The sequence below is a fragment of the Eucalyptus grandis genome, chromosome 7 (genome assembly GCF_016545825.1).
Source record: "Eucalyptus grandis isolate ANBG69807.140 chromosome 7, ASM1654582v1, whole genome shotgun sequence".
Classification (NCBI taxonomy): Eukaryota; Viridiplantae; Streptophyta; class Magnoliopsida; order Myrtales; family Myrtaceae; genus Eucalyptus; species Eucalyptus grandis.
The window spans coordinates 4,928,188-4,952,300 of NC_052618.1; the positions used below are offsets into that span (position 1 = coordinate 4,928,188).

Consider the following 24,113-nt stretch of genomic DNA (forward strand, 5'->3'; position numbering starts at 1 on the left):
GCGCAAATTAATTGTAGACTTTTTCTTTTTCTTTTCTTTTCCAATATAAAAATCTTTAGTGCTAATAAAAATTAAATGTTTCTATTATATTGCACATTTCATTTGGAATTCTTGTCCCATGTTTTTTTTTTTTTCCATTTTCTAGAATTCTCGAGTATAACACAATATAAATGAAAAATTATTATAGAAAAAATTCCGATAGTCATGCCAAACACATAGAACACTATAAATGAAGAGCATTATCACCACAGGATATACATTGGAAGTATTGAAGCTCGAAATCCAGGATCGTCAGCATCATGTATAGACGCAATTAGTAGCCATGGTTATATTATAATAGAGGATGTTAGTATTCTTATATATGGTAGCTAGCTTACATGAATATCCAGATAATAAGGTGACATTAGGTAAACTATGATTGGTCCATTAAATTGATTTACTAAATGATGTCTCAAACTACATGAGTAATTTTTTAGTTATCCAGTATAATTAGCTTCATTATTCGACCTATTTCTTTCCCTCTTCACTTCGTTTATGCAATATGCGCTACATGGGGAAAAATGTTTGGCTGTGACGGAATATCTTGGTCATGGTCATCGCACACAACCGTGTTTCTCAGGTTGTGCATAAATTATACGAATGGACTTGAAAGTGAAAAAAGCTGAGGAGAAGAGCACTAGTGGAGCGTAGTAAGTGGATTTGTTGAAATCATGTCTTAGAATTTGAACCTAGTAAATCGAATTCGATCTGAATTGATTTGTGTATCACCATGAAAGTTGAAAACCGATTCTTACACGTTCGGAAATTGCTTCAGCGCTGAAGACCACTTCAACATTTTTCACGTTGGAATCAAAGTGAACTTGTTGATTGAGTCAGAGAAAGAAAAGCAACAAATAAGGAAATAAAATCCTTGTTTGAGTCGACAAAGGTTCGGCTTAGGCGTTGGTTCGTTTGACGATTTGGAAACCGCGTGTGATGAGACTAAGGACTTTAATATTTCATCGACGTATACGCAAATGTGATTTAAATGCCACCCAAATGAGATCCAAAACCATGCTAAGTAAGGACAAAAAGATGCTCGGCAGAATTTAAATACGAGCAAATGAGATGGATTTAAACACAAAAACGGAGACATGTGCCACGAAATACAAAATGGAGTTGTCGTATGCTATCCTTAAAAGAATAATCACTAAATGAGCTAAATGACATAAGGAAACATGTATATTCATCAAAGATGAGGAGGAATTCGCGGATTTGCAATTGGATATATTAGGATTGAAAATATCGACAAGCATCAACCTTGAAACAAACCGAAATGTAACTTTCTTTTTAATCAATATAAAAAGAAAAAATGCGACTAATTCTACCGAAAGAAACAATGCTCCTTGATGTGAAAACTGCATACATCTCCTTACTAAAAAGGAACTTATTACTCCGTAAGACCGAGATATGTTGCTCTCATAGTCATCTTTGAACTTCGGAGTTTAAGCTCTAATGATGATGAATCGAGGAGATGAAGATTAAAACAAAACAAATACATCAAGTCTTGCCTTTAATACTTCCAAGCTCTTCCGAATCATAGCAATAGATTAGAAATATGTGGAATAGAAAATTGTGGAATTCCTACGTATTTGATGTATCTTAATGAAGAGCACAACCTATTTATAGATTTTATGAGATATCTATCTAAGGTAGCATATCAGATCTATGGAGAGAGAGAGAGAGAGAGTAGTGAGAGAATTTGTCCTTTAAAACCCTAATTTCTTTTTTCTTTACATAGTTCAATCTTTCCTTTCTTGCATGCTTGAGGCCATATAATGCATGCTTCCTCTTTGTCCCTCCAAATTTTCAGTTTTTCAACTTTTCCCTCCTAATTCTTCATGGGTGGCCGGTCAATGCATGCTCCTCCGTTAAGAGCGTGTGGCCGGCCACCAAAGCTCTATCGTGGGCCGAAATTAAGGCCCTCTCAAGTGGACCGGGCACGAACCCACTAGATGGGCTTCAAAATGAGGCCCGTTCTTTGTGGTTAATTGGTATGACAAAGTTAATGCGTTTGTGAAATACAAAGTGATCTGCGAACCTTGTTTCCCTTTTTTATTATATATTTTTTTATTTTTATATTTATTTTAACTTATTTTTTTTTTTTATTTTAGTTATTGTCTATGGATTGGATTATCCAGGCCGTGAAAGTTCTAAAATAACAACGTCCCTAAGAGATGTACCGAGCAATGTGACTACTAAAAAATACAAGGTCAATTTTTTGGGTCGGGGGGTCAATTTATGTTATAAGTTAGATCCCTAATTTTAGTAAAATGCAAAAGAGATCCATATGTGAAAATTTATGTGTCAACAATGCACTTTTCACTTCTTTTATTCCTTTTTTTCATTTTTTTTATTTTATTTTGCATCATGCTTGTGGAAATTCAAACTAGACCATCTCAAGAACCATCATATCGTAGCTATAGACATCCGATTTGTGAGAAGCCCCTTCGATGCTCCTCATGAACAACTCTAGAGCAATATATCTAAGGGTACCCCAGGTACCTTGTATTGACACGATGTTCTCTTGTCTTGGGCAAATTTTGGCAAGACCAAAGTCGGAAACCTTGGGACAATAGTTTGCATAAAGGAAAATGTTGTGAGGCTTTATGTCAAAGTGCAAAATCCTCGTGTTGCAACCTCTATGCAAGTAACTCTAGCTCGTGAGCTATTGCCCCAACTCAATAGTTGATCTAACTCCAATGTGTTACCCCCGTCAAATATCAACTTTTCAAGAGATCCATTGGGCATGTATTCATAAACCAAAACTCTTTTGGTTCCTTCGAAACAGAATCCTAGGAGGTTGACAACATTGACATGAGAAGTTTTGCTTATACTTGCAATTTCATTGAAAAATTCTTCAGCGTTGCTTTTTAGCTTTTCTTGAAGCTTCACTACCACAAGTTGACCATCTTGAAGCTTACCTTCATATACACACCATTGCCTCCTTGGCCCAACATTTTTTCAAAAGAATTGGTCATCCTCTTGATGTCTTTGTACGTGTCTCTTCTCGAAAAGATGAGTCCCTCAATTTTCATTTTGCCATCAAAATGTTCACTCCTTTCTTGATCAAAGCCATAATTCTTCCGAATCATTGGTTTCTTCTTGAAGGAAAGCGTTAAAGTAAGTGTAGTCCCAATTCCAGTTCCCCTTGTGGCTATTCCTAAATAGGTATAATATTTTTGAACAACCTCACTTCATCACTTTATCGAGGCTTCTAAGTTGCGAATCGAGGCTTCTAAGTTGCGAATGTAGAAAATATTAAGTGAAAATCACAGTTTAGCATATTACCTATTATAGCTTTTGTCCTCAAAATGCCTGGTTTCCCTGCTAGGACACAAGGCCTTATCGAGCGAATCCCACATGGAGAAGTGATGAAAATAGTAAAGGAGTACTTCCTTCGGTGCAATAAACTGTGCATATATATCAAATTGAAGAGTATAGGGCTCATGCTTAGTTCCCCGCTCATGCTACTTATAAATGAGGTCATGTCAATTTGAAAAACGGCTTTATTTAAACTGTTAAGATCTAATGCTATGTACAGTTCATATTTATTATATCTCAATTGCACGCTTTATCAGATTTTAGCCCCACTAGTAGAGATGGAAGCTTTCTTTTTTTTGGTTGTGTGCACCATAAAATCCTATGAAGAAAAGCAAGTTGTTTTGGTCCAAGATCTGCCAATTCCTCCATGAACTCGGTGCATCGTCACTCAATACATTTAAACCATTGTTGAATATTTTGGGATGCAGGCACCAACCTCATGATCGAACAATTGTGGAAGCGAAGGTTCCAGAGGATGGGATGGTGGGGGTCTTAAGAAGTATAAAAACTTGGGAGTCTGAATTGTATGCCCAGCAAAATGAGATTGTCAGGCTTTAGGAGCATGAGCGGGTTGTTTTCCAATAAACAAGCAAAGGAAAGGATATGCCCAGCAATTCCCTCTCATTAAACAACTTTAGCTGATTGGAAACCACAAATTAGGTGAGAGTAAGCGTACGTACTTTGTCCGTCGCAGGTCATTGAATAGACGCAATCATGGCAAAAATAAATAAATTCTTGTCTTGTCCAGCTATACCCGCATCTTCCCCCGATTTATTGCACTTTTCGCACAGTGACTTGTTGGCAGCCCAGGTGAACTCAAAGCATGTGCTCAGGACCTGACTAATAGTAGCACCGCCCTGGAAAGTTAGCACCACTAAACCTAGAGCTTCACTTGAAATCGGGACGAGGACAGTGGAATTGCAATCACAGGGTATTGAAAGCAACTGATTGGGAACAAAGTTAGCACCACTATACCTAGAGCTTCACTTGAAATCGGGACGAGGACAGTGGAGTTGCGATCACAGGGTATTGAAAGCAACTGATTGGGAACAAAGTTAGCACCACTAAACCTAGAGTTTCACTTGAAATCGGGACGAGGACAGTGGAGTTGCGATCACAGGGTATTGAAAGCAACTGATTGGGAACAAAGTTAGCACCACTAAACCTAGAGTTTCACTTGAAATTGGGACGAGGACATAGGAGTTGCGATCACAGGGTATTGAAAGCAACTGATTGGGAACAAAGTTAGCACCACTAAACCTAGAGTTTCACTTGAAATCGGGACGAGGACAGTGGAGTTGCGATCACAGGATATTGAAAGCAACTGATTGGGAACAAAGTAGTGATGTCGAGTTGCGAGACAAAAGAACTTTAAGATCAAGGGTTCGGCCAATAGTCACAATTGTATGATAAGGTAACATTGAGGTCACTATAAGTGTAGTTGTAGCGATTCAAGTCTAAAGTGGTGTCAAGATATTTTTGAAGACATATATCTTCCCATAAATCCATCCTTGCCACCACAAGGATCTGCGTGCTCATATTCATGTGGATTACCCGATATTCCAGGGACTCCATGGACAGGGCCACGTCATATCCGTAACAGCGGAGCTCGTAGCCTAGATACCCACAGTAACTTGGTTTCTCTTTATGCTTGAAAGGATAGCTGATTTGTTGATGTCCGCAATCAAAAGGAGCGCACTCTTGGAACGGCTACTTCAAGCCGGAAGCTAGCACCAGGAAGTGAATATGGAGGGAGATGAAGAAGAGCAAGGAGAGAGGAACATGACACGGTTAACATCAGTGGATGGCAAAGGGCCATGACTCCACGGTCACGGCGAATTATGCCTACATTGGACCTTTACGTCGGAAGCAACAGCCGAATCTTGCCATCTTTTCATAGTTGAAATTGCCGAGGCCCATAAGTTACTCGAGCCTCAATTATTCATTTTGGCGCCGAGCACTAAAAGCAATAAAAGAGAACAGACATCTTTCTGACAAGGTGCAACCAATTGATAGAGCCCACTTTCCAAAATTTTGCTAAACAAAAATATTTATCACTTCCAATCGCTACATACAAACCTTATACTTTATCAATCTCGAGAGAAATTCACTTAGCTCGGGATGTTAAAATATGCACATCGCTTGTCTACGCGGTCATTGTCCACCTATTGGTTCAAGTCTTTGTGGAATTTCAACACAATATTGAAGTAGGGTTTTCTCCCAATTTCTTTTACATGTGACTTCCCGTTACTTAAATTCTATAGGTTGTTCTTAATCCCGTTTGCATGTAAAAGAGGTGTTAAAATATTTTGCTTTGCTTGTCTATGGTTTATTATTATATATATATATATGTGTGTGTGTGTGTGTGTGTGTGTGTGTGTGTGTGTGTGTGTATAATCTCTTTCTACTTATTGATTTTAAATTTGTATTGAATTTTATAACACGGGAATATACATGCAGGAGTGGCTACCTTTCAAATTTTGAAAAAGTACAGATAAAGAAATTGACCAACCAAGTGCATACTCTTCTAATGCTAAAAGCAGCTAAAACATCAAAATATGCAGAAACACGCAATCGATAGGCGACAAGCATTGAAAGGGCAATCAAGGCGATTGGCAAACAAAATGCAGAAACCATTTTCCAAAGAAAGACAGAAAATAAACAGACAGAAGCCTAATTACTGCCTTCGCAAAACGAACCGTTGACGAGAATTGACCCGTCGTTACAGAAGCACAGAGCGTGCTCCGTCTGGTCAAACACGCACTGCCGGCCGGAGTGCTGGCACTTCCTGCACTCCTTCGCCGTCTCCCAGTCAAGCACAAACCCCTCCCTCATTGCCCCAGCGAACTCCTCCACCACGTTCGCCATTGTTGCATCCGTCCGCTTCACCGTCAACACGACCGTCTCCTCAGTCCCACCCCTCATCACACGCCGCCGCCCCCTCCTGGCTTATGTTCACGAACACGTACGGCCGCTTATGACCAAATCGCAAGCAATCAATGGCCATGACGGGGCTGGACACCTGCGGAGGAACGCTGCGGTTAAAGATGAAGGTGACGTTGACATCGACAGAGTTGTAATCTAGCGGAAGCTAGCTGATCGTGAGGTTGTGGAGGGCCCAGGGGCATCTCTGGCCGGCAACGGCGATGTTGGTGAGATTTAGGTTTCATCAACGTAGTTGATTTCGGCGATGAAGTGGGTTTCTTCCGGAAGAGAGAGGGTCGGGTGATCGGAAACATAGCAGCAACTGAGGCTGAAGCCCAGGTAGCCACAGTGTACAGGGGTGTCGTTGACGGTCCAGAATGAATATTGGATGGGTATATCACCGCATGGGACTAGGTTGAGATGGAGCTGCATACGGTTGAGAAAGCGGAGTGGACACCATTGAAGCTCCCGAAGAAGAAAAAGAAGATGGAGAGAGAAGGGAAGATAATTCAGAGAAGGTGGTGGTTTGGCATTTTCGTTGTCCTTCTCTTGGTGAGGAACAAGAAAATCGTCCGGCAATTTAGAATGAACAGCCTAAATAATAAGGCCTAAATCTTCAATTGGAACTTAAGAATAGGGAAAATTATCCAAAAAATCTTAAACTTATTACATTTTTGTCAATTTAATTTTAAATTTTTTCACATTTTATCAATTGAGTCCACCTACTCCACCTAACTAATTTTGGCTAGAAATTGTTAATATAAATGCTAGTCATCATGTATAACACAACATGCATTGTAGAAAATCTTTTATGATATTTTATTTTTTTTTAAAATTGTTTTGATTTTTTCTTTTCTTTCTCTCTTCCTTCTTCATTGTTTTTTTATTTTTTTTAAATGCAATTGTTTTTTTTTTACTTGACAAGGCCCTTACTAGCCACTCGTAGCTAACCCCTCACCTCATGCGACCGAGTGTCGTGACCCTCAATTGGCCTCGCCTAGATCTAGGCAAGGCCATTGCGGCCACAAGCGACCAACCTCGCCTGGAGGTTGCCTCATCAGCCGCAAGTGAGGCAACCTTGTCTACATTCGCCTTGCTTGTGGCTACACGATGGCCCCACCCAACTAGGTAATGGCGTTGTGGCCCTCATCTGCAGCCGTGAAGGCTTGACGATCCTCACTAGCCACAATAAGAAAACAATAAAGAAGGAAAAGAGAGAGAAAGAAACAAAAGGACAAAGCAATGAAATAAATCAATGTCAAAATATTATTAAAAATTATTCACATCAACGTCGATCGTGTCACGTAAGACAACTAGCATCAATGTTAGTAATTTCCAATCAAAATTGACTGAATATATTCAATTGGCACAATACAAAAATGTTTAGGATTCAATTAACAAACTTGAAAAGTTTAATACTAATTTGGGTATTTGACTTTTTTGGATAACCCTCAAGAATATATTAGTTTTTTTTTTTTTTTTTTTTTTGGGTCCTACTTACACTCACTTGACTTTTTGGTCGCAACCCACTAAACTTACGCGTCCCTACTCCCTATCCCCCATGAGAAGGTGGGGATTTGAACACCTCCCCCTTCCATGTTGGAGACCGGGGCGAACCCCAGTGGTTAAGAATATATTAGTTCAAATTTGTATTTTGTTGCATGCCATGTTCGAGTAATCCTATGTGTACAAGGGAACACTTTTAAATAATTATTTTTAAGTCATTTATTTTTCATGAAATAAATAGGGTTATTTTTTTCTTCTTCTTCTCCGCCTTTAGAAATAAGATCAAATGGGTCTCGTCACAAATGGTATTGGTTACCATAGATGAGCGGATGAAGGGATATTGTAGTCAAGGTCGGCTTACTCGGTATTGGTCATTGAGGACGAAACTCGTGTACTTTGTTTCGCCATGTTCAACTTAATGCTTGATTTTTTATGCCAATTCACCCAAGTTGCACCGTGTAAAAAGAGGATGGGCTCCGCATCTCTGCTCGCTAGGGAATGATTAGGCTGCTACCGAAATGCAGCGTAGATGCTACAAACGGGCGCTTGTGGCGTCCATTCATCCCATGTTTATGTTACTTGCAAGGCACCGGCGTAGCATATGCAAGAATAGTCCTTTATCAATACTTAGATCGGCCAAACCAATCCCTCATCCAAATAAAAAAATGAAAATCCCTCGCTCCCTGACTCCTCGAAAATCCATCAACACCATTTACTGAGAGAAACCTCCGCAAGTAGGGACAAATTTTTTTTTTTTTTCTAGTCGGACAGGAAAAATTTTCAAACGCCCCTGCACATGTGGTAACGTTTTATGAAGACATCCCCATGCGCATCACCAAATTCTGTGCTACGTCACTTTAGGACACTCATAATAACTATTTTTTTTCTATTTTTCTATTTTTTTAGTTCCCAGAAATAGATTGGAACAAAAATTCATTTGATGATACAATTTTTTTTTTCTATATTTGGAACAATTTTTTAGTCCAAAAATAGGTTTGGAACATAAACGATAAGTAAAAATTTTCTATACCGCCACCCGCCGTTAGCCGCCTGTTGACACCTAAATTTTGGCGACCTAATTAGTCATTTATTGCATTAAAAATTAGGGGTCAATTTTATCCCTGAAAAGATAATTAATTGCATAGCATATAGATTTAAGTGCATTTGCATTTTTGCATTTGTTTATTGGATCGGTGGCGGATGAGTTTGAATTAATGGTTCGAGCTTTAAATTGACAAAGCTAGACTAAGCCCACAAAGAAAGCAAATCGGTCCAAGCCCGTATCCTCGGAGATATTTTATAGATTTATCTTTGTGAGATTTCAATTCAAAAGCAAATATTACGTTTGGAAAAAAAACAAATATTGCGTTTCAAAAAGAAATCTTCATGGATATGGATTTATAAAATTTAAAAACCCTAATCCGTGCCCTATAAATAAGTAAACATACGTAGGGTTTGAAGAGGGGAACACGCAATTGAGACATTCGGCCATATTGAAAGAAAAAAATTCAGAGAGAAAAGCGACTGGTCTGCACAGAGAGAGAGAGAGAGAGGACTGGTCAGTGACGTTTAGAGATATACACTGGAGAGAGAGAAAAGAGAAGGAATTCTCTCTGCCAAGTCGAGGAGCCCCCACGTTGTGCGAGGCCTTTTGCTACAGCGCCACACCCTAGCCGCCGGAGTTACCGTGGGCACACTCTTTGCTACGTCGCCCCCGCAGCAACGATGGATTCGCTGCTGTGACCTCTTTGCCTTTGCGACGAGCTGCTGATCTGGTGCCAACCTCCTACCGTCGTGACCAAGCCTCGACGAACCCAGTTCAACAGGGCCAATCACTAGAGCAGCCCCCATCCCTGACGATCCACGATCCGCTGCTTTTGCTATACCACGAGCCAGCGCACCCCAGGGACGCTTGAACCACTACAGCCTAGTTCGGAGTTAGCAAAGACTCCTGCAAGTTCCATCTGGCCTGGCTTTTGCGCTTCGTTCGTATATATTCTTTGCAGGTTTCGTCGAAGTTCAAATAGGCCAATATCTCCTGACCGGCGTAAATATCTCGTCGTATTTTCGCGGCCACCGCTTGCGAGCTTGAAGTCCACGGTCAAAAAGAGATATTATAGAATCTCGCTTGAATAATTCTGAGTGGTGGGTTGGTCTTCTTTTTTAAGTTTTGTCCATATTTTACTATAACATTTTGTGGGCTTTGTGATTTTGTTTCATGCAAGCAAAATAACATTTTTTGGCAATGAGATCTCAAAGAATTCGGATGCGTGGCGACTATAGACAGTGGGGAGAAGAATAGATGGCATAATGTCCCGCTACCTCCCCGTGAGCCCTGTCCACCGTGTATACCGCCGACCACTTCGCACTGAGTCCCTATTGCTGGCCACTCACTGAGAATTGCAAACCACCACGGTTCACGAGTTGTCCGTCAACGTTGACGCCAAGCTCGAGCCAGCGTTGATCTTCTCTTCAAACCGATCCGTTGAAGTTTCTACTTTCGCAGGTTCATTGGCTGTGACCCACCCGCATCGCTGCTCACCACCGCTGCTGCGACCCGACGCTAGAAGTCGCCACACCACCGTAACATCTCCGGCCGATCCCAAACATCCCAGCAGCACCACGAATTGCTGAGCCACGCCCCGAAGATTACTACTCTCTGTTTTTGCAGGTTTACCGGTGCCCTTGTCTACGTCCAGCAACAAAACCGTGGCGTCTCACGTGTTCCGAAAAGAGGCTAAAGTTGCCGCAGGTGGAAAGGGATCACAATTTGGTCAAATAAGTGCAAGCGATGAATTTGTCTTCTGTTGAGTTTTGTCTCGTATTTACAACTTGTGGGTTTTATGGTTTCACTTCATGCAAGAAGAAGATTAATTTTAGGCCAGGAGCTCATGAAGAATTCAGACGTGTGGAGATATTCTTTAGTGGAAGAATAGAGAACAGACTTCGGGTCTCTTGACCGCGAGTACACCGTGGGCCAACCTTGGTCGCGGGTCGTGAGTAGCCGTTTGAGGATCGGAATTGAAGCCAATATTCAAATTAGGTAAAAATCTTATCTATTTTGATTTTTCGAAAATTCCGTTTCCTTATTTGATATATTCGTTGATGCCCATGATGGAAATTTCCAATATGCTAAGATATGTGAAATCTCGAGTAGCCTTCTAAATTAGGAAATCTTCCTAATTTCGCAACGTGCATATGATTGACGGTCCGATTTCATGCTCGAAATACGACCCGTAATCGCACGGAAAAATCACCAATCCGATCTCACGCTCGAGATACGATTCGTGATTTTGTCTAAAATTGGCCAATTCGATCTCATGTGCGGGATATGGTTCGTCAATTTGTGGATATTGATCTTATCTTGCCTGATTTGCTATCGTGTCGTTTGAATCAATTTCGTTTTCATAAAAAAGAAAATCAAAAAAATTGAATTAAGATTAGGTTTGTTTTAGAATATTTCTTGTTATCTTGCATATTAGAATAGAGATTTTATTTCGAATTTCAAAAATCAAAATCAAATCAATCAATTTAGGTTGCTAGTGTTTTTTACTTAGGTTGCATGTTTAATAATTTGATAATTCTTAATTTCGAAATTAATAAAACAAAAACACAAAAAAAGGTCATCATGCATATGTCATGTAGAATTAGGACATTCTTTATACGTCATTGCATATTAGAATAAATTGCATGCTTATTTAGAATAAAACCATGTGCACGTCATATAGAATTAGGTTCATACAATGCACGTCATTTAGTGATTTTTGTTAGGTCCATTTAAGTAGAAATTGTTAGTCATTAGATTAATTTAGATTGCATATTTAAATGTTGCATTTCTTTAATTTCGAATCTCATAGAAAATACAAAAAAAATTTATTTAGAATAAATCATCTCATGCTTAGGATAGACTACATGCTTAGTTATGTCATATTGCTTAGGTCATATAGCTAAGTCATGTTGCCATGTCATATCATTTCATGTTAAATTAGTGGCATGCATTGCATATCGCATGATTTTCATTAATTAAGTGAAAACAAAACAAAAATTGCGTGTTAATTAGAAATCATATTTAGGACTGCTGATGTGAATTCTAAACTAACAACGCAGATGCTTTCGTTGCTATGAGGTAAGTCTTGCAATTTATTCATTTGCTTTCTTGAGTGTTAAATTGGTGGTTTGCGCACCTGCATGATCACCTCACATGTTAAGGAATTAAAATCAATTCAAGTTGCTTGCCAAACAATTTTTTCAAAATAAAAGATAAAGGTACCGAAAGGGCGTTAGAGAAATCTAACGTAACCAAGTCCCCGAACTCACAAATCTCTGGTTCGTAGGAATGAAGTAAATCTCCCGTTACTTTATTTGGGTTTCTAATCGACCTACCAAAAATAGATTAGTGGCGACTCTTAATTAAAAATCAATTACATGTTAAAAAAACTTGAACCTAAAGTCGCGAATTGGTAGGGGCTTGGGAGAGCCCGAGTTAAGTCTAGGCTTAACAATCCATTAGCCAAACCCTAGGTGGTTCACCCCCCCGAAAAAATTTGGTCGCGACAACTTGGCGACTCCGCTGGGGACTTGAGTTGAAATTCTTAGTGGACTTAGGCCAATTTTCTTTTTTGAAAAAATACTTTTTTTTGGTAGCGAGGATTCCAGGTACGTCCCTAACATTTAGGTGTTAAATGTTCTTGCAGATTGGGAGGTATAAGAGGAAGTGTTTGCTAACCTTTGTTATGCAGGGAGGTGTAGGAATGTATGGTTTACTTTCATATATGAAGTGTTGCTTGATATAAATTGTCATGCATGCCTTGCATCTAGCACTACACTATTGCACACACAACCTGCCGCCGGACCTGGGCTGCATTAGGATCATCTAGGATGGTATTGAGATGTTTGCCACTCGACCGCATGCTCGCAGGTATGAGTCGCCCATCTCAATCCCGGTTTCTTTCATGGTGTCAAGAGTACCCACCTCGGTCCGCATGCTCGCGACCCGGGTCGGCTCTTTGACCAAGCCGGAGTCATGAGGACCTGACATAGTCCACAAGCTCGTGGCTAGTCCGATCATCCTTGTGGCTCCACTTTGATAAGCCTTATAGAGTAGAATTCGAGCCACTTACCATGCGCATGTCTATGTGATTGCCATTGATTTTCCTTGGCGAAGTAAGTCTTCTATCCCTATACTATGCAATTTATTTTGTTGTGTTTTTGGTCCGTCCATGACAAAGACAATCTAGATTAGTCATTTGATCTAATTCATTTGTCAATTAGAAATGAAATGAGGAAATTGCCATGCAATAAATCATTTGGAAAATAACAAAAAATTGGAGAAGTTGTTTTCAATTCATGTATAGGGAATTTAGTCTTGCTAGGGCGTTTATCTTTATTTTCCTAGTCCATTTTTAGAAAATGCCCTTCTTGTACGAACTTTTCATGAATAAATGAAAAAAGTAGAAAAATCAATTAGATCATTGTCATGGATTGACTTTCTAATTACACCTCATGCTTACTTGTTCCCATTCATTTGATTAGGTGATTATGGAGCAATCCCGCTCACCCATCTGTTCACGATCAAGAGTCAAAATGATGGATCAAGAAGAGCTTATCTCGTCAAGCAAAAGTGTTGCGATCTATCTTTAGTGAGAAATTGCAACTCCAAAAAGAGAGCCAAGAAGACTTTTTGACTCGTCTCATTTTCTTGAGGTAGCCGAATTTGATGTCATCATGAAGAGATTAATGACATAAATAGAGAGAAAAATATTTGACCTGAAGGGTTTGCCTCACAAGATCAAGGAGGGTGAAGAATTCAAGTACACATGATTCATGGTCCTAAGTTGTTCCATTTCCTCATTTAATTAGGGGCATGCACCTTCCCCTGCGTGGGAATTCTTATCGCTTTTAGGGATTGATTTCAATTTCTTCTGTGCTTGAGCATCACATTCCAATAAATGTAATTTGATTAATGAATATCAATAGAATTACAAGTTTTGTTTTGAGGACATGATGGGGTGCACCAAACTAGCCCGGTGACGATATCCAACAATGAAAAGAAAATATCATCCATGGAGAAAATCTGAGGACTAGGCTTCTTCATGCTTCCTCATCCAAAATATTCCTTAAAATAATCATTTTTGAAACAATTTCCAAAGCATGAATTAGGTTACCCTTGTTTAATTTTCTGACCCATTTACTTCATGTTTCAGAGCATTACTTTCTTGACTCGATAAGAAAGCATCTGAAAAAGGCACATCAGGTTGCAATTGGTTCAATTGTTGCTCAACAAGTTTTTAAAGAGTTAATGTCGGTCACATCTCGATACTACTTGAAATATCCATCTTGAAGGGACAAACAAAGTGTGTTCCATTTCCATGCTTGACGGAATTTTCATTCTTGCCCATTAAATGAGGGGCAAGTTAAGAGAGGATCATCCATCTTTGGTGAAAGAGATGATGAATTGAGGGCACTACAGATTCTAGTAGTGACATGACTGAGACAAAATCTCGATCCGAGTCAAAATGGTTGTGCAATTTGAATTTACTTTGAGTTGCATAGTATCCTATTCATGCACGTTCTCTTGTGCAGGGGCAAAAGCAAGAATGGAGCATTCATCAAATTAAAAAGCGGATTTTCAATCCAAGGACATCCATTGCTAAGACAATCCCTTCATGGGACAATTCCTTGAATGAATGTTGAAAACTATGTTTTGAGTGCAATAAATTGTTTGTTTTGAAGTCACAAACACTTTTCATGCTTAAAGTTGCTGGACTCTTTTAAAAAGAGAATTTTCATATTGATTTAGCTAACCAATTTCATGTGGAGATTTGTCAAGATAGACAATTTAATGGAGTGCCATCAATGCTTAAGAATGCTGAATGAGACGTGTCAGTATGATGAAAGGCAAGCCTTATCCTATACACAGTCCCCTACTTATACATTTGTGAGATGAGTGTAGGAAGTTCCATATCTACAAGGTAAAGAGTTCTCTCGCAAAAGGTACGATGACCAAAATGATGGGGCAATTCATTTCTCTATCCTAAACACAACAGGTGATCCATTGCTTAACTCCTTTGAGCTCCATACACTTGTGGAAATTCTTTCAAATTATCTCTGTCAAGAACCACCCCACATCGGGGCAAATTGGAGGTAAGGCGATACCATAAGGTGAAGAAAATGGAGTGAAATTTTCTTGCTCTCACTTGCATCAATCTTCTTGTCATGTTATTACATTGAATTCATGTGGTAATTTAAGTGCCTTAAAATGATGAAGAGCAGTTCTTTCTCTACCGTACACACTTTTATCCATTGCATAGCCCATTTGAGCCTATGAATTTATTTCAAATTAAACCCAGTTGGTAATCATCCCCCACACTGGGGCAAGGCAAAAGGCAGATGAAGACTCTTGAAAAGTTCGAGTGTCATTCAAAGTGTAATTGCTTGACGCATGCATATAAATCAAAATAGAACTAAGGGGCATGAAAAAGCAGTGTGCCTGGTAAAAGCAAGGCCAATGCCCATGAAAGAGATTTGAAAAAAAATTCATGAAAACTAGGGGCAGGAAAAGCAGTGTGCCTGGTAAAAGCAAGGCCGATGCCCATAGATGAAAAATGAGTCAAGATAAGTGACTGTCAATTGCAAGAATTGAATCCCAATGGAGCAATAGTCAAAGAACTCAAATGCTGAGTTTTTACAATCAATGGGGCACTTCATGAAGACAATCCCCGATGGTGAAAAAGAAAACTGGTGGCAATGCCAAGATGATCATCAACTCTCACCTTTTACACACATTTTGAGCCTAATGATCCTTTCATTTCTCAACCTATGAACCCAGCCTACGTTACGTCCCTTACAAAGTCTCTTCAGATTAGGGCACTTGAATTAACATAGGGATTCACATGTTTTAAGCATCGCTTGAAGGAGTGCGAGCAAGATTATTTCTTTCTCATTTTGCAGGGTTCTTGACTTGTAAACCCGGAGATGATTAAAGAGTTGTTCTTTCAATAGCCTTGACTCAAAGAGTCCATTTGTTAAGCCGTTGACCGAGCCCACATTACGGTCCCTATTAAAGACCTCTTAGATTGGTAAGGTCGTACCGCTTACGAGAAAACTCGGACCCTTGTTAGTATGATGACAGTGAGACGGAGTGATTCTTATAAAATAGCCTATAAATGAGAGTGAGTGAAAGTCCTTTCTAACTGAAGGTCCCTCATTTGGTATTCTTAGGAAATCCATGTCATGAGTAAAGATTGTCTTGAATGATAATTTTCTTCAGTGGAAATTTGGGTGATGCAAAGGTCATTATGCATGAACCCCGATTGAGTTGATGAAAACCTCACTGAATTTTGAAATGTGCATGCTAGAGTAGCTTAGATTCTCTATCTCTTTGATGAATGCATATTAGTTTTTACTCTAAATCATGTCTGACAGGTAATTCAAGTTCCTTTCAGAATGTTTCATGATATTAGGAGATGAGAAACCTCCACCATGAGGTGAAAGACCTCCACATTATATCTAAATTTCAAAAGACATATCTCCAAGAATCAGAGATATCACCAGGTAAGTATATCTCTACCATACTCTAAAATACTTGTCATTGTGCAAGTATTCTCTCAAGTGCATCGACACTTGACTTGGTCAAGCTATCCAGTTATATCGACCTAGCGTGCTTTCGTAGTCCAGAGTCATTTTCATTGACTCGGCGTGCTTCCGTAGCCCGATGTCCCTTTTTTGACCTGGCGTGCTTTTGCAGCACAGTGTCCTTTATATTAACCTGGCGTGCTTTCGTAGCCCAGGGCCCATCTTCATCGACTCGGCGTGCTTTCGTAGCCCGATGTCCCTTATAATTGACTTGGCGTGCTTTCGTAGCCCGGATTTCTCTTATCGACCTGGCGTGCTTTCGTAGCCCAGAGTCCATTTTATCGAACCGGCGTGCTTCCGTAGCCCGGATTTCTCTTATCAACCTGGCGTGCTTTCATAGCCCGGATTTCTTTTATCGACTTGGCGTGCTTTCATAGCCCAAAGTTCTTTTCACTGACACTCAATGGAGTTGTCCCCCAAAGATTTTTCCTCCAGATTCAATCTGATTAAGGCTACCGAAGAATGGTTCGGGTCCTGGTCGGATGATTTCTGTCGCAAGTCTAGGCGACCGAAGAATGGTTCGGGTCCTCGACAATACCTATTCCCTATTTTAGGCGACCGTAGAATGGTACGGGTCCTAGACAAAACCTATTTCCCTATTCAGGCGACCGTAGAATGGTACGGGTCCTGGAAGGTAAATCCCCGTTTAGGCGACCGTAGAATGGTACGAGTCCTAGACACAACCAAACACTGTCATACTGGGCGACCGTAGAATGGTACGAGTCCTGGGAAAGCAGTCTCTTTACAAAGCCATGTTACTATTCTGGGCGACCGTAAAATGGTACGGGTCCTGGACATGTAACACCAACTATCTTGAATCACTCTACCCACTTTGAAGGTAAGGTATTCCAGGTAAGTTCCTTTACCATTTGCATACAAATTGCATTCCAAAATTTCAACATCTCAGTCTGGATCTGGATGTCTCAATTCTCTTCGTTGAATGTTTCACTCTGGATGTGAATGTTTTTCGACCTTTCTCGTTATACTTAGTCTGGATCTAGGTATTTCGAGCTTCTAAAATCGTGACATCTTTGTCTGGACTCGGATGTCTTGATTATTTTCATTCAAACATTTCACTGATGTGAATGTTTGTCAATCCTTCTCATTATACCTTAGTCTGGATTTAGGTATTTTGAGATTTTCAAAAATCTTGACATCTCAGTCTGGATCTAGATGTCTCAATTTTTTCCGTTGAACATTTCACTTTGGATGTGAATGTTCTTACCTATTACGCTTTTCAAGGAACCTGAGTGAGAGTTGGGTACTTGTGGAGTAAATAGGGATTTATCATGTACCTCAAGATGCTTTACCACACTAATTGGGAGGTAATTGTAGGTACGTTCTTTCCTTTGACATAATGCATTTGCATTAGCATTTCCATGCATCATATAAATTGCATTAAAAATGGAATTCTTTTTCCGACAAAAAAAAAAAATATCATTAAGTGCATTTGCATGGACAAAATTTAGATCTCAATTTGTCTTTGAAGGCAACCTCTTCGAGTTCACCTTCAAAGAGGGGCAGCTGTTGACACCTAAATTTTGGCGACCTAATTAGTCATTTATTGCATTAAAAATTAGGGGTCAATTTTATCCCTGAAAAGATAATTAATTGCATAGCATATAGATTTAAGTGCATTTGCATTTTTTGTATTTGTTTATTGGATCGGTGGCGGATGAGTTTGAATTAATGGTTCTGAGCTTTAAATTGACAGGCTAGACTAAGCCCACAAAGAAAGCAAATCGGTCCAAGCCCGTATCCTCGGAGATATTTTATAGATTTATCTTTGTGAGATTTCAATTCAAAAGCAAATATTACGTTTGGAAAAAAAAACAACTATTGCGTTTCGAAAAGAAATCTTCATGGATATGGATTTATAAAATTTAAAAACCCTAATCCGTGCCCTATAAATAAGTAAACATACGTAGGGTTTGAAGAGGGAACACGCAATTGAGACATTCGGCCATATTGAAAGAAAAAAATTCAGAGAGAAAAGCGACGGTCTGCACAGAGAGAGAGAGAGAGAGGACTGGTCGTGACGTTTAGAGATATACACTGGAGAGAGAAAAAGAGAAGGAATTCTCTCTGCCAAGTCGAGGAGCCCCCATGTTGTGCGAGGCCTTTTGCTACAGCGCCACACCCTAGCCGCCGGAGTTACCGTGGGCACACTCTTTGCTACGTCGCCCCCTGCAGCAACGATGGATTCGCTGCTGTGACCTCTTTGCCTTTGCGACGAGCTGCTGATCTGGTGCCAACCTCCTACCGTCGTGACCAAGCCTCGACGAACCCAGTTCAACAGAGGCCAATCACTAGAGCAGCCCCCATCCCCGACGATCCACGATCCGCTGCTTTTGCTATACCACGAGCCAGCGCACCCTGGGACGCTTGAACCACTACAGCCTAGTTCGGAGTTAGCAAAGACTCCTGCAAGTTCCATCTCGGCCTGGCTTTTGCGCTTCGTTCGTATATATTCTTTGCAGGTTTCGTCGAAGTTCAAATAGGCCAATATCTCCTGACCGGCGTAAATATCTCGTCGTATTTTCGCGGCCACCGCTTGCGAGCTTGAAGTCCACGGTCAAAAAGAGATATTATAGAATCTCGCTTGAATAATTCTGAGTGGTGGGTTGGTCTTCTTTTTAAGTTTTGTCCATATTTTACTATAACATTTTGTGGGCTTTGTGATTTTGTTTCATGCAAGCAAAATAACATTTTTTGGCAATGAGATCTCAAAGAATTCGGATGCGTGGCGACTATAGACAAGTGGGGAGAAGAATAGATGGCATAATGTCCCGCTACCTCCCGTGAGCCCCGTCCACCGTGTATACCGCCGACCACTTCGCACCGAGTCCCTATTGCTGGCCACTCACCGAGAATTGCAAACCACCACGGTTCACGAGTTGTCCGTCAACGTTGACGCCAAGCTCGAGCCAGCGTTGATCTTCTCTTCAAACCGATCCGTTGAAGTTTCTACTTTCGCAGGTTCATTGGCTGTGACCCACCCGCATCGCTGCTCACCACCGCTGCTGCGACCCGACGCTAGAAGTCGCCACACCACCGTAACATCTCCGGCCGATCCCAAACATCCCAGCAGCACCACGAATTGCTGAGCCACGCCCGAAGATTACTACTTTCTGTTTTTGCAGGTTTACCGGTGCCCTTGTCTACGTCCAGCAACAAAACCGTGGCGTCTCACGTGTTCAAAAGAGGATAAAGTTGCCGCAGGTGGAAAGGGATCACAATTTGGTCAAATAAGTGCAAGCGATGAATTTGTCTTCTGTTGAGTTTTGTCTCGTATTTACAACTTGTGGGTTTTATGGTTTCACTTCATGCAAGAAGAAGATTAATTTTAGGCCAGGAGCTCATGAAGAATTCAGACGTGTGGAGATATTCTTTAGTGGAAGAATAGAGAACAGACTTCGGGTCTCTTGACCACAGTACACCGCGGGCCAACCTTGGTCGCGGGTCGTGAGTAGCCGTTTGAGGATCGGAATTCGGAAGCCAATATTCAAATTAGGTAAAAATCTTATCTATTTTGATTTTTCGAAAATTCCGTTTCCTTATTTGATATATTCGTTGATGCCCATGATGGAAATTTCCAATATGCTAAGATATGTGAAATCTCGAGTAGCCTTCTAAATTAGGAAATCTTCCTAATTTCGCAACGTGCATATGATTGACGGTCCGATTTCATGCTCGAAATACGACCCGTGCATCGCACGGAAAAATCACCAATCCGATCTCACGCTCGAGATACGATTCGTGATTTTGTCTAAAATTGGCCAATTCGATCTCATGTGCGGGATATGGTTCGTCAATTTGTGGATATTGATCTTATCTTGCCTGATTTGCTATCGTGTCGTTTGAATCAATTTCGTTTTCATAAAAAGAAAATCAAAAAAAAATTGAATTAAGATTAGGTTTGTTTTAGAATATTTCGTGTTATCTTGCATATTAGAACAGAGATTTTATTTCGAATTTCAAAAATCAAAAATCAAATCAATCAATTTAGGTTGCTAGTGTTTTTTACTTAGGTTGCATGTTTAATAATTTGATAATTCTTAATTTCGAAATTAATAAAACAAAAACACAAAAAAGGTCATCATGCATATGTCATGTAGAATTAGGACATTCTTTATACGTCATTGCATATTAGAATAAATTGCATGCTTATTTAGAATAAAAACCATGTGCACGTCATATAGAATTAGATTCATACAATGCACGTCATTTAGTGATTTTTGTTTGGTCCATTTAAGTAGAAATTGTTAGTCATTAGATTAATTTAGATTGCATATTTAAATGTTGCATTTCTTTAATTTCGAATCTCATAGAAAATACAAAAAAAATTATTTAGAATAAATCATCTCATGCTTAGGATAGACTACATGCTTAGTTATGTCATATTGCTTAGGTCATATAGCTAAGTCATGTTGCCATGTCATATCATTTCATGTTAAATTAGTGGCATGCATTGCATATCGCATGATTTTCATTAACTAAGTGAAAACAAAACAAAAATTGCGTGTTAATTAGAAATCATATTTAGGACTGCTGATGTGAATTCTAAACTAACAACGCAGATACTTTCGTTGCTATGAGGTAAGTCTTGCAATTTATTCATTTGCTTTCTTGAGTGTTAAATTGGTGGTTTACGCACTCGTATGATCATCTCACATGTTAGAAAAATAGCTTAAAATTAATTTAGGCTGCTTGCCAAACATTTTTTTCAAAATAAAAAATAAAGGTACCGAAATGGCGTTAGAGAAATCTAACGTAACCAAGTCCCCGAACTCACAAATCTCTGGTTCGTAGGAATGAAGTAAATCTCCCGTTACTTTATTTGGGTTTCTAATCGACCTACCAAAAATAGATTAGTGGCGACTCTTAATTAAAAATCAATTGCATGTTAAAAAAACTTGAACCTAAAGTCGTGAATTGGTATGGGCTTGGGAGAGCCCGAGTTAAGTCTAGGCTTAACAATCCATTAGCCAAACCCTAGGTGGTTCACCCCCCCGAAAAAATTTGGTCGCGACACCGCCGCTCCCCTCTTCTAAAATGATATTATTTAAAGATAAAAATCCTAAATCTAAATGCAAAAAATACATTGAAAAAATGAAGGAATCCGAAAGGGAAAATGGTATCGACAGAACCGATACTTATTCAATGTCTCCATTTTATATGTCGCGGGATAAAAAGGGTTGGAATGGATCCAAATGGACATTCGTATCTAAGGATGTAACAAATGAACGCATAAAGGAAGCTCACCGAGGACCGACCCGACTAAAACCTGAACGTTCGAGTCATGAGTCGAGTATCGGATGAACTATCAACATTTCATATTATCAGTGCTAAAAATCTGATAAAAGCGGGCCCCCATATGCATGAACACGTGCCATGCGAGGCTAAAACGAATAAATAAGGGCAGCCAAGGACTGGCTCGGAGAGGCGCAAGTGGGCCAAACAATGCTTGCTGTTCAGATCGAAGAGCGATTGGGACAGTGAGCATTCGGCCCACTTCTGGGCCCTGTAACGTCTCTAATTCATGCCTCGGTGAACCTAGAACGGCCCTACACTGACACTAATTGGATTACCAAAAGCACATATGCATGATTAAATCCAGGTGATGTAAACGAGCGATTCCAAGCAAATATCACGACGAAATTATGTCCTTCCTCTATTGATCACATCAAAACAGGATTCTACACACACGGAAATATGATTTAAACATTTATGACCTTAAGCAATAAAGGACGCCTAATTAGTTTCACTCGATGAAGAATTACAAGATGTTTCCAATAGGTTTTACAGAGTTCCTATGTCCTCAGGATCAAGTATCGGATTCAAGAACCATAGATAAAATTGAGGCATAGATATACCGACATAATGGCAAGAAAACGTTAGTGGGCTCACATCAGAAAATAATTTGAATTGTGGAAGTATAGAGGCAAAATTGCTCATAACGCTAAGCAAGATGGAGGATGGGAACAGGGTTTGGGAACGTCCAGATTCAGGAACGACTCTGACTGTTGACCGAGTCCCCTTCTTTTCCCATGATCTCTCTCTGTCTCCCACAAAGAAATGAAGGCTTGCTCCAATTTTGCCTTACTATTTGTGAACTATGAGACCTCCCCCCCCTCTCTCTCTCCCCCCGCCCCAAAAAAAAAAAAAAATCAATCAAACTACTCCCGTGTCATTTGCTTTTCTAAGATGATTCATTTCCTAGTCTAGCTCCACTTACCCTTATTATTATTTTTTTTTGTTAAAAAAACTCACCCCTATTACAAGTTAGTCTTATTGACGCCTAAATTTTACCTTTTCACTTAAGAGTCAATTGCGTAGAAAATTAGAGATTAATTTTTAACCCGTAGTAAAAATAATTTCCACTATATTGCATTGGATATGGACATTAGGAACATTTGCATTACTATTATAAGTTATTTAAAATCTTTGAAAAAATTTAAATTTTTCTTTAGAAAAATTTATTATCTAAAAATTGTTATTATAAAAAAAAAATCGAAAAGAGCCGAGCCAGGGCTAGGTCTGCCTGGTCCTCTCTTCTCTTCCTACCGTTTCTTCTTCCCGCGAGGCCAACCCAATCCACTTCTTCTTCTTTCTTATCTCCCAAGTGAGCCGGCCCATAGCCCCTTCCTTTCTAGCCTGGCCTACTCCTCTTTTCTTCTTTTCTTCCCCCCACCTCCCCTCAACATGCGGCCCAGTTCTCTTCTCCGCCAGCCCAACCTCTTTCTCTTCTTTCTCCTCTCTCCCTTTGGCCACTGGCTTGACGACAAACGGGGAACAACAGCTATACGTGAAGCAAGGACGGCGAGGACATTTGCGACGAGCATTGCGCGCGACACCAGCGTGGGGAATGTCCTGTGGTATGGGGCTAGCTGGCGCCACCCTGGAGGAGAGAGACAAGACCGAGAGAGGTATGAAGGGAGAGAAGGCAGCGAGAGAGGAGGAGCTCTATTTTTCTGCTGGTTAGAACCTAGAGTGAACAACCGAAAGAGGGTGAGCTCGAGAGAAAGAGAAAGCGAACTCGAAAGAGTGTTTCACCGTCACCTGAGGTCCATTCGGTGCTCGCCGTCCCTCGTACTACTGCATCCGAACCATGTAGGTCTTTCCTGAATAGTTGTGCCCTGTTTTTGGGAACAAACCTCCCATTATACAAATTTTCATGACTAGTCATCGAAAATGAATCTCTCTAGTAAAATTTTGTAGGGCCATTGCTAACTATTCTAAAAGTCTAAACTATTAAATGAATGTGTGATTTATTATTTAGATATTCTAACACTTTCCCTCATGCTTAGTCTAGTCTTTTGCCAAGTATTAAACATGAAAATTTAATTGCGGAAACAAAATGGGACCTGAAAAGATTTGAACTCAAGATTTCTAACTCTATATCATGCGAAATTTTATAGGTCCATTGTCAATTGTTCTAAAAACTTAAATTGTTAAATGAAAGCGTGATTTATAATTTAAATATTCTAACATCTCACATGAAAAATTCATGGCCAAGCAATAGATAACTTGAGCTTTTCTCTTGCTTTGCGCCACAAAAAGAAAAGTCATAGAAAAGTCATTCTTGTCACATGACATTCTTAGTTGGAGGAAGACAAAACAAGTATGGCACCATTGAACTTCCCGCAAAAGAAACAAGTGTATGACATTCACTCGAATTTTCT

The 24,113-nt window shown here is 39.9% G+C and overlaps 1 pseudogene; it reads right to left on the minus strand.

Moving 5' to 3' along the window:
• Positions 1-2,428: 2,428 nt before the first annotated feature.
• On the minus strand, positions 2,429-6,231 carry LOC120295767 (annotated as a pseudogene).
• Positions 6,232-24,113: the final 17,882 nt, after the last annotated feature.